We start from the raw sequence: 12,488 nt of genomic DNA on the forward strand, positions 1-12,488 counted from the left end.
ACTCCCATTGGTAGGCGTTCGTTGGGCTTTTGTGTAGACCACTTTACGTTCCCCTGTGGTGAATGATTTGAAATGCTCGGGTGCGGGGTGTAAGTCTACTGGTTCTTGTTGTGCCAAGCTTTTTTCTTTCAATTCCGCTTCCTTTTGCTGTTGAGCCAACAACTCTTGGTTTTTTCGCCTTCTTGCAGTACGACTTAGTTTTGGCTTCTCTTCGATTTCTAATTGGGCAACGTCATGAGGTTGCGGAATACACCACATGACACTTTGGAGGTATTGTCCCCAATTATCCGCTATCTTCCGATGAGCGTCAATGGCTCCTACATAACTAAGCCATTCTGCAGTAGATCTTTCCTTGTTTATTGCAGTGCGTACATTAGCTCGATAGCGTTGGCGCTTATGTCTCGTTTTCTTCTTACCAAGTTTTTGATTTTTGTTTCTATCAGATTCGGACTCACTTGGTCGATCTTCACTTTCGGACGAACTACAGGAGGTCACTGTCCTAGGCCTTGAGCACCTTGCTTCCACATTTGGGTGAATATTTGATTCATCCCTCCCATCAGGCTTAGGGTCAGTTTCTTCTTGAGATTCATACTCAGAGTTGCATTGGTCAGAGTCTTCGCTACTTTCAGTGTCGGTGGAGTTTGCCACGTTCTCGCCATCAGGAGTCAAGTGCATAACACCTATCATGTTTACTGGCACTAACGGTGGCATATCTTGCCCCTCAGGTGTTACCCAACTTGTGCCTCTATTTCCCCATGTGTCTATGGTTGCCGCTAGGTGTACCCAATCCACGTTATCCGACTCAGTCATACCCGGTAGGACATCCACGTAAAGAGAATCTTTTCCATCATCGGTCTCTTTTTTGCATGTATAGCAATACCTTAATGGGGCAGAGTGAACAGTGGTATCCGATCGATTATCGATGATAACCTTGCTTCCTAAAGGATGCGCGCGACCATTCTCAAGATCAACTCGAATGACAGAGTCCTGGAATTGTAGGTAGACATGGTTTTTCGACCAGTCATGCACCATTTGTGCTTCCCTCATGAAAGGACGTCCTAAGATCATTTGATATGACATAGGATGCTTGGAGAAATCCATTACAATGAAGGTATGTTTTACCTTGTATCCCAGGACCTTGATCTTGAGGTCCCTTAACATTCCAATAGGTTTAGCTATGGTTCCGTTTGCCATCTTAACCACTATGTTTGTGACTTCGAGGTGAGGTCTCCCCATAGATTCCCAACAGTTTTTAGTCACAATGCTCACTCCAGCACCACCATCAAGGATTCCCTTTAGAGTTAATCCCTTGGTAGTAATGGGGAGGGTGGCATTAGATTCGTCCCCTTCAAAGTACTATCCCAACTTGTTCACAGGTATTTCCACGACCGAGTCTTCATCTAGGTTGGGTTGTAGATCCCAATGTTCCCCTTCATCTTGAAGCGTGTCGGGTCTATCCATATTTGCAAATTGTGGTAGCCCCGCCTTTAGTTCTCCATTGAGAAATGCTCGAAGAGCTAAGAATAGCTCAGGATCTCCATATAATTTTGATATGATCGTGGTTCTGATCTCAGAGGACATGAAATCCATTAGCTTAGACACATTCAACGGTACTTTTCGAGACATCGCCCCTTGACTAGGGACTGGTGAAGATGGAATCACTTCCTCTTCGATGGGGTCAGGCATTCCCTCACTAAACATTCTTTCCAGTAAGAAGGGTGTTTGCCCACTTCCGGATGTCCTATCCTCACTTTCTTCCCGAATGATACTCGGTATAGCTAACGGTTTATGGTTCCGGTGAGGCTGAACTTGCGTAGGAAACACTGTGTCTGGAATTTTGATTTTTCTCGGGTTTGGCTCCAGTTCTCTTTGTGTTTCTTCCACCAAACCCCTTAAGTGTTGCACTTGTTCAATCTCCTCAACTGGGTTCGGGTAAGTTCCAATCTTTTTCTTGAGGGTTTTTGGCCCATGTGGCTTGTCTTGGGGAGTCTCAGTCAGTTTGGGTGGTCGAGAGGGCATTAACTGACTTGGTTGTGGGGCCGAGGAAGTTTCCTTTTGTTTTCCCTTATTTAGGTACTCGCTTGATTCTCCTTCATTGAGCTCCCGAGTGGGTTCCTCCCTTAAGGTAGTGGCTTTGGTCCCCATGGTTTCTATTGAATCAGAATCATCTTCACGATCATTTATATACACGGGGTCGTCTCCTGTCCCTATGTTAGTCTTTGAACTGGGCTTGGAGCTCGTGGCATTAAGCGATCTCTTTCGCCGTGTTTTCTTTTTCTTTGCCTGAGCGATTGATGTAGTATCCCTCTCTTCAAGAATGTAGTTTTGATTTTGAAGCATTGACCGTGTAACTACATTCGCGGGTACAACAGGTGTGGTTCCTCGTGCTTGGTTGGTGACCTCAACCAAATTCAATGGCGTAATCTTGGGTGCATTAGGATTATGTGGAGATTGAGCAATCAAATGGTCTATGCCACAACGATTACATGTAAGTACCGGCATTCCCGATGTGCTCCCTTGATTTGGTTGCATTTGAGTAGCGATCTTCTGTAGCCTATTAGGGCACTCCGCTACACGATGCGGTCCACCACACTCGTAGCATTGAAGAGGTGGTCTCCTTGCCATGGTATTAAGGTTTTGCCCTCTTGTGGCGAGAGCAGCCGCTTGATATACAGGCTTGACTTGCCCGAGATGATCCTCCATGTAGTACTGGGGAATTATTTCAAATGTATCAATCCCGTATGGAGCAGTGGGGTCTATCTCCTCTTCATAATCCCCACACGCACTATGTGACTCACAACCCATTTGGTTTATAGGAGTAATCCTTGGATGTGGAGGTTGTGGTCCTAGCACTGGCGGTGGTAACGGCACAGACTGGACTACATTCGGATTCCTTGGAACTATGTGCTGTGACGGTTGCTCGACAGGTTGTGCAGGCATTAGCGCGGGTACTTGAGGTGTGTTTGACCAAGCTAGTGGTGCCTGGTTTGCCAACATTCGCTTAAGTGTTAGGCAATCTTTAGATTGATGGCCATACTTACCACATGCATTGCAATTCCCATTGAATTTGACTCTGAATGTGGGACATTCACTTGTGCTATGTGGTCCTAAGCACACCGAACACCATTGTTGCTCTCTCCTTGGGTACATATGGCTATTTTGAGGAGCTCGATTACCCCTAAAGTATTCTTGGAGAGCCTTAGTAAGGTCGGTCACAGACATTTCAGATATCTTGGGCTCCTTTGCAACAATAGGTTTTACCATCATTGGCTCGTGCCCAGATACTTGCGAACTAACGGATTTTGTCTCCGAAGACACCTTTTTACCTGCAATCATCAAGTTGTCTTCTAACTGGATTGCATTGGCAGTGACTGCTTCCCACGTTGTAAGACCTCTAATGACTAGGCCATTGTAAATGTCCTCGTGGCGCAATCCTCGGATGAATCTATCGAGGAGTTGGTTATTATTGAAGCGTTCATCGGGAGTGCAGCGAGAATTTAGATGCTTCAATCGACTTATAAAGTCTCTCACTGACTCCCCTTCCTCGCGTTCAGCTTTTTGGAGTTGAGATGCTACTCCCCAAAGCACACCCTCACGTATGTATTCCTTCAAGAACAGTCTCTTGAGAGTGGGGTAGTGAGTGCGCTCTTCAACCCTTAAGGTTCGATACCAATCTCCAGCCTTCCCACTCAAGGTTAAGCCTAAGGCTTTACACTTATGCAGCTCATTGTGCTCTTCCAAGGAATCACACACGTGTTCAAAGACTTCAATGTGCTTCCTAACATCCTCGTTACCACTGAAGTTTTGAGTGAGCTTAGCCACTTGTACTGCCTTGCTTCTAGGTTCTCTCTCATGCATACCCCGCATGTTTTCCGCAATAGATCGTCCGATCGTCTGAGCAAACGCTGCGAGATCACCTAGGTGAGCAGGCATAGCTGGTGGAAGCACTTCTGGGATAGCCTGGCTGATAGGAGTTGGCGTTGGTCTAAGTAGGTTGGCAAATGACGTAGGATATGATATGTGGCTAGGCCTAGCTCCTCTTGGATAAGGGTGGTGATAAGGCGGTCTTGGAACATACACCATTGGCATACTAGGAGGTGTAGGAGCTACCTGAGCATGAGTAGCGATAGGTACATAGGGTCGATAGGCACTGGCACGCACTGTTGTAGGTACTGTTCCACTAGGTAGCGGTGTCGTACTAACTACAGCGGTAACAGGTGCACTTTCAGCTATGCTCATCATTGGGGTAGGCATTGCGGATTCCCTAATGGAAAGTTGAGCCAAGGTTGGAAAGCTAAAGTTACTACTCGTGGGCTCAACCTGCATTGAGACTCCAGGCGAAACAACATATGAAGGGTCTATGGGACTCACCGAGGGAGTCTCCAATTGTGATAGGGTTGGTTGTTTGGCCTTGCCCGTATCCAAAAACCTCATAGGGCCAGTGGAAACTAGGTCCACTCCCCTATTTTGCCTCTCAATCTGGATAATTCTATGAATAACATCACATATCATGTGTTGTTGCTCCTCTAGATTAGTGGCGCTAGATGTAGATCGTAGGACTTCTAACCAACCTACATAGTATGTGTAACCTGTGTATAGGTCAGTTAGAGTCTCTGTGTGTAGATCATATTCCCAATTTTCATTGAGAAATATCCCATCTAGACTTGGTGTGCCAAATGGTTCTCTTGAAGTGGACGCAATGTCACTTCTTATGGGTTGGCTTCTAGGGACCTCTACTTTAGGAAGAGCATTGGAATGTGGTAGCTCAGTAGGGCCGTCATGAAACGAAGTGGGTAGAATATCCACATGGACACTCTTTGGGAGGGTAGGGTCTACATAAGATGTGAATGGCGAATCCACTACCCCTCCTTCTTCATTTACTTCGCTTGTCGCATGTTCAGAGCGTGTAGCTCTACTAAAAGTCTCTATTAGACGACTAAACATGCTAGATCCGGGTTGTGGGGCCCACACTGGTATGTTTTGGCTTGTCTCCTCAGGGTTCTTGGTAGGGTGCCCTTCCATGGCTTCTGAGTCAGAAGATGAGTCACTATCCACTATTCGTGGATCTTGGGTCGCACTCCCTTGGGTTCCAGCCGAAGGCCAAGATGCTAACGTGGAGGGATGGTGTGAGCCTGCGTAAACTGAAACGCTTTCTAGTGGCTCAGGCTCTAGTACCCGACCAGAACGTAGATGCATGTGATGTGGGTACCCTACGTGCGTTGGTAACTACCCTTGAAACTCACACAAGTGGTTTCTTAGGTGTTTCGCACCCCGTTTTTACTTGTTTTTGTGTTGTTTTTAACCCGTTTTTGACCCCCTTACTTACGGTCGAACTTGGACTAGGGCGTATGATAGCTCGAAACGAGCGTATTGTTCAAAGGATCCTAGTGTGCTTTACAGCACCGTGTTCGCCTATCTAGAGCTCCTGTAGTCCTCAAAACAGTCCGTTTCCCTTGGGGGAAGGGGCAAAAGCCTATTTGCTTGTGGAGGAAAGGGTGAGGACTTTATCCCACATGCTCACTTTACTCCTTGGGGAGTGGGCTACATATAGGGCACAAATTCCCATAAGCTCTCACTTGAGAGAAAGCTATGGAGGCTCACTCTCCTATATATATATATCAAAAGACCGAGACCGAGACCGAGGCCGGCAGGGCCGGGGCCGGCGGGGGTCAATTGGGGGTTTTTTCTTTTCAAGGTGCGCCTCTCATCGGCGATCACCCAATCCCTTCATCCTTAACATATGGTGCCGACAAGCCCGGCCCATGACTCAGAATATTTAAATTAATGACGTAAAACATAGTACGTCTCAATGTCCGCCATGGGTTAAAAAAGTTAAAGGTTTTGACTTTCAAGAAACATTTACTCCTATATCCTAGTTAACTGCCATAGTCTACATTGTTTTTACATTAGCATCACCACAAGGAGGATGGTATGTTCTCCAAATGGATATAAAATATGCTTTCCTCAATGGGAACCTTGAGGAGGAGGTATACGTGGAATGACCACCTACATAGGTTCATGGTTTCCCGATTTCAAAAGCAAAGTTTATAGGTCATGGAAGGCACTCTAAAAGGCTGAAAATAGGCCCCACAAGCATGGTACTAGAGGATTGATGGTGGTTACTTTATGTGTTTTGATTGCTTACATAGCCCTTTAAATGTAAATTTGTATGTCTTTTATGATCAAGGGAAGTATATATAGTCATTGTTCTCTATGTAGATGACCTCATCTTGACAGGGGATCACCAAAAAAAGATCTCATAAACATAACATATGCTTAGTGCAGAGTTTGGGATGACATATGAGCTCATGCATTATTGTTTAGGGATTGAGGTTTGGTAGAAGCCAGATAACATTTTCATCTCTTAGTAGAAATATGCAAGTGAAATACTCAAGGCATTTGGCATGACTAAATGCAAGGCAGTTGGTACCCCAATGGAGACACCTTCTTAGACCTTATGGATGAGACCTTATACATGAAGTTGGCTAGTAGTCTTATGTTCTTATGTAATACTAGACTAGACATCAATTTTGTTATTGGTTTTTTGACAAGTTCTCTAACAAAGCCCCAGGAGATTCATTAGAAAGTGGATATGCACGTTGCGGTACATTCAAGGTACTCACAAGAGTATGACATCACCTATGTTGTGAGCAAGACCCTTAATGGCTTTTGTGACTCACATTGGGCGGGTTACTCTGACACTAGGCACTCAGTATTGGGTATTGTTTTTCTCCTGGTTTGGGATGTGTTTTTTGGATTTGTCACTATTGCACTATGCTTGATAGAGGCCAAGTATAAAACTATATAGTCTAAGCCATTGTGGTGGCTAAGGAGGATTCTATGGGATATGGTAGTGGTGTAGAACCAACCTACAATGTTACAATGGGATAACAAGAGTTGCATGGCCATTACTCAAAATCCTTTATTTATGCTCGCACAAAGCACACTGAGATTCATTATCACTTTGTGCTTGAGCTCATCATATTCAGAGAGGTTGAGATGGTTTACTACCCAAAGATAGAAAATTATATAGATATCACAAAGGCTCTTAGGAGGGATTAGATGGAGTGACATCTTCATCACCTCGGCATCAAACCACTGAGATAGTTTACTTTTGGGTGGATATTAAGGGGGGGGTATTACTATACCAATGCTCCACCCTCATATTGTATTATCTAGACACAAGGCTGGCTTATGTTTATATGGACCCCACATTATGGGGGACATTAGATATCAAGTCTCCACCCTCATATTGTATTGTCTAGGCATCAGCTAGCTTATGTTTCTATGGAAGGAGTAGCCATGGTTGAGTAGCATGGGCACCCAATGGCCTATGAGGTTAGATGTTTAGAGAGAGCTTGGATTAGATTTGGTCCACTCCCAAAAAGGCTACATACTACACTTAATTAATGGTCCATATATAAGGAGTAAGACTCCTTAGATAATGATGAACCTACTAAGAAAGAGGTAGTTTACAAAGCCTTTTTAAGAGTACATGTGAATAAGTTAGGCCACTACTTTGAGAGTGATGACATGAATGCCATCCTCCCTATAAAATACAAGGACAACCAAGCCCACCATCCTCCTAGATGGAGGGGCTAGGTCAGCATCATTATCAAGCAACGTTGGGATAATTGAGAACAACCATCACTTGACAAGCTCATTGAAGGGGCCACACGAAAACCCATGGGGCTATTGCAAAATATGAGAATCAAGACTTTTGGCCTAAGTTTCCGCCCCTCTTTTGTGGTGATGAATTTTTCATAGCAACCCAATCCTACAATTGCATCCTTGGGACATACCCTTTATGAGAGAGGTCCAAATGGTCTATGATTGGGACACATACCACATCTATGTTTGGAAAACAAATGAAACCCTAAAGTAACCTTACAAATGTCAAAAACTTACCATGCATAGTGGACCTTTTGTTGAAGACTCAATAACCACCAATAATACCACTTAGCTTAAACGTGTGCCAAATTTCTTCTCATAAAATGCCGAATGAGGAATTTGAGAACTCGAAGTCTGCCTCATTTCTAGAGCTGAAAGACTTTGAAAATTAGATACACATTCTTACGACTATGGATATCCTCCTAATGAGATTAGGCACAAGACATGCCTTAGCAGATGGCAAGGATGTTGAGTGCTGCAACTAAGCAATACATGACAAAATTTGAAGACGATTTCTACGACCAAGAGGTGGTGGCTTGGGGCCCAAAAAGAACAAAAAGAGATTACCTATATCTTTTCTAGGGAGAAAATGAAGAGCATTGGTTTTGAAGAATACAAGAAAAAGCAAGCAAATGCCAAGAATGACACTCTAAAGACTTAGTCATGCTACTCCCATGTAGACTTTTTTCATCAATGGCAAAAAGAGCTCAATATTTTCAAAGTTCCAATCAGGTTAATGGCCATACAGAGAGATGAACCTGTAAGATAGAATGAGACTATAAATCTCTCTTACTTTGTGAAGGGCAAAAAACAATGCATTACCAAAGGGTGAAAAAGAAGCTAAGCACATCCTCCAAGAGAGTACTTACACTGAAGACCTTAGACAAGTACCTGAGCATTTCAAAATGTATAATGTGGGTGATGGCTCTTTACACTTTGAAAAGGCAAAGAGAACCCCCGAACGGGAAGCCTGGAATATCTTATGAAGTTGAGGTCAACATAGCAAGACCTAATGAGGATCTTAAGCATGTATACATCTATCTCTAAAAGAAGAAAAAGACCTCATTAACTTACTCACAAAATTCCAAGACTGCTTTACTTGGAAATATACTAACATGAAGGGAGTATCCTCAAAGGTGGTCAAATACACTATTTCCATTATGGCAGGAGTACGACCATCAAGGCATAGGGCCTATCAGATGAATCCAAAATATTTCAAAATGGTCAAGGATGAAATTGACAAATTCATTGAAGCTAGATTCATTTATGAGATAGAGCACATAGAATGCCTATCCCTAATAGCCGTAATGCCTAAGAAAAATATAAAGATCCAAGTTTATGTTAACCTCAAAAAGGTTAATGTAGCCACCACAATGAAGGACCATTACCCGTTTCTATTTACTAAACATGTGTTGGAAAGTCAATCTTGTAACCTAACTGAACTTGAGTCTAAAGCTTTATTAGCTCTCTCTCTCTCTCTCTCTCTCTCTCTCTCTCTCTCTCTCTCAGACACACACACACACACACACACACACACACACACTCATGATGAGTTCCCTTCACTTCTATCCACCTTAGCTCACCTTCTTCATCATCATCTCCATAGCTGTAGAGAGCTCTAGATCCATGTATTTTAACACTTAGGAGATTTGGTGCTATGCTATGTTGCAGGATACCTATGTATGCCATGCTATGTTGCATGGTGGAGAGATTGGCCCATTCCCTTGACCCCACCTCTCTCCTATGCGGAAGTGCAAGTGGTAGAGAATTTGTTAACTTGATCCCATCTCTCACTATAAGTGGTAGAGTTGCTTAAGTCCACCTCTTAATGCATGTGGTAGAGCATTCCTTTGCTTGAGTCCACCTCTTGGTGCATATGTGGTAGAGCATCTCGTTGATCCCACTTGTCACTCTGCAAGTGGTAAAGCATTTCTTGAACCCCCACCTATCACTACAAGTGATAGAGCATCCCTTTGCGTGGAGCCCACCTCTCAGTGCATGTGGTAAAGGATTCTTTGCTTGAGTGCACACCTCACTTATGTTTTGGTGCATGATATTTTGTTGCAAGTGTTTTATGCAAAGGGGATTTCACACTGCAAGCCATACTCAACTTATTCTTCAAAGGTATTCTCTGAAGAGACACATGTTGGTAATAGATTTGTAAGACCCTTTATGGGGGAAACACACCAGTTAGTGTGTGTTGGTGTGTGTTGGTGTGGTGTTGTAAATGCTACAACATGGTTGCATAATACATGGGTATGGACAACAAACTTGGTGAACATATGCTTGTTGTCCAACAAGTGCAAATCAAACCTGTTGGGAATACCTATGGGTGGATGCAAAATGGATAGATGAGCTAACTATGAGGGGGTATCCTCAACTTTAGAATGTATATCTTGAGGATTTTCAATTGAAGTCAACTATTTAAAAGCGGGGAGAGATGTTAGGACGTTGCCCCTACTGCATAATTATGCTCAGAGTTTGCTTATATATCTGTATCCACTTTGCTTATGGATAAGCACATGGATGAGCACATGATATGTATCGAGTTGCCTATGTATGTTTGTATATGTACATGTTATTTGTATATATACAAACATACAGTGAGCACATGATGTGTATCTAGTTGCCTATGTATGTTTACATATGTACATGTTATCTATACATAAGCAACCATACAGGTGAGAATACGATGTGTATCCAATTGCCTATGTATGTTTGCATATATACAAGTTATATGTATCTAATTGCCTATGTATACAAGTTATATGTATCTAATTGCCTATGTATGTTTGCATATGTACAAGTTATATTATTAGTAAAAAACTATGAGTATTACTAAAAAAATGAGATATTTTGGGTATAATGATTTAATTTTGACACCTTGGTAAGGAGAAGGGAGATCTTCAAGGAGGCACCTATTTCACATGTGTGGTTGAGTTTTAAACTCAAAAATATTATGATATTTTTATCTCCTCTCTCCTAGATCAAACCAAATCAAAAGGGAGCTAAACTAGGTCCAAATCTTGTCTAAATTAAACCAAATTGAACCTAAAAATTTCTAGAAACTAGTTGGACTTGGTTAGAGGCCTCCCTCACCTATAAATAGATCCTTAGCCCTTGTAAAAAAATATGAGAACTATACCATACCAGTATAGTTCTCATAGTTCTCTAACTTGGATGGCATAAAGTCCAACTTGGTTGGCACGAAGCCCTAGCTTGGCTAAGCACGAAGTCTAGCTTGGTAAGCATAAAGTCCAACTTGGTTGGCATGAAGCCCTATCTTGGTGGCTAGGCATGTAGTCCAACTGTGTTGGTGCACTGGTGGTGGCTAGGCACGTCCAACTTGGTTGGCATGAAGCCCTAGCTTGGCTAGCCTTTCATCTTAGTGTGAAGCTTGACTCCCCCCTTGCCTTGAGCTTGAGTGGTGGTATTGTTCGAATGGATTTCATACATAAAACTTGGAGTTTGGTGTGTGATACCCACTATCTTGTACCTTGTATCACTCTTTTAGAGGATGACAAACGTTTGGCTTTGCAACTCACATCATCAGCACATGTCCGTCGTACCCACTCACTCCTAGTTCCGGACTCCTCCCATGACTCTTCCCTGGGGCTGCGGGGTGTGACACCGGGGGGAGCTTCAACGACTCCCACTACATTGGAGTGGGAGTTCATCCGCGACAAAGTGGCATGGCGGGGCAGAGTTGAAGAGTTGATCAGCGATTGCAGAGCACCTTGCCATGACACCATTGAGGGTTCCGCAACACCTCCTCAAGCTCGGTGGACAAATCTGCACCCGAGGCAACTCCCATGCGAAGGCAGCTCGGTGGACGTATCTGCCATGCAAGAGAGGTGATAGGGCATCCTTTCCTTTCTTGCAGTCATAACCTCTATAAGAAGGTTGTGATCTGATCTTTGAAATGCATTTTTCTTCCAAGCAATGCAAGACGCAAACAAACGATCCGATGCCCCAAGATTGAGTATAAAATTAGAAAACTAGCACCTTCCATGGTGGAATCAGGCCTGCATAGATTATAGATTGCTTTTTACTTGTGCTACATGTGGAACCTGTCCAACATGTGCTAGATGTTCACGAAGCCTCTACAAAAGGACCAGTGTGGTGCTTGAGTGAGTTGTGAGTGTTCCCATCTCTCTTTCCCTACTTGTACACACTAAAAAGGCTAAGCCTATCAAGTTCTAAAACTTATGATGAACATAGTGCATTGTATGGAAACACACCCATTAGCAACACAGAAGCCTTATCGGCTTCTTGAAATGGAAAACATATTGCACACAAGCTTCTCATATAAGTCTGTGTTTTGTGACCTGCCACAACTAAATCACTAATAGGTGTGTTTCCATACATCATGCATTGTATGGAAATGCACCCATTAGCAACACAGAAGCCGGATACGGCTTCTTGAAATTGGAAAACATATTGCACACAAGCTTCTCACATAAGTCTCTGTTTTTGTGACCTGCGACAACTAAATCACTTCATTAGTAATCTTTGATGTGCTTCTATATATCAAGGGTCAAGCCATTCAAATCATAGGGTGAAGCTAGGTTCTAGATGCATGACACAACAAGTTGAGGAACAAGAGATGGAGGAAAATTAAATACATCTTCATGCAAAATCTATGACCAACATGCATTTATCCTCAGATAATTCAAAATGTTGTAAGAGACTAAATCCTCCTCAGATATCTAAGTCAAAATGTTGTAAGAGAACACAGAAAACAATGTGAATGCTTGACTAGCTTTTACTTTGTAAAGCAAGAAATTTTCCTTGAGATGCTCCTGCTGTAGAAGCAC

General features: G+C 43.1%; 1 protein-coding gene across 1 annotated transcript in view; it reads right to left on the reverse strand.

Moving 5' to 3' along the window:
• Positions 1–12,414: 12,414 nt before the first annotated feature.
• LOC147628102 (Cysteine proteinases superfamily protein) overlaps positions 12,415–12,488 on the reverse strand; it is a 75,235-nt gene continuing 75,161 nt past the window's right edge. The window contains exon 8 of the mRNA XM_086813123.1: positions 12,415–12,488. This exon is cut by the window's right edge and continues 338 nt beyond it. The gene's annotated coding sequence lies outside the window, so the exon portion shown is untranslated.

This window comes from Cibotium barometz, chromosome 19 (genome assembly GCF_041138505.1).
Source record: "Cibotium barometz isolate CiBa-2024 chromosome 19, ASM4113850v1, whole genome shotgun sequence".
NCBI lineage: Eukaryota > Viridiplantae > Streptophyta > Polypodiopsida > Cyatheales > Cibotiaceae > Cibotium > Cibotium barometz.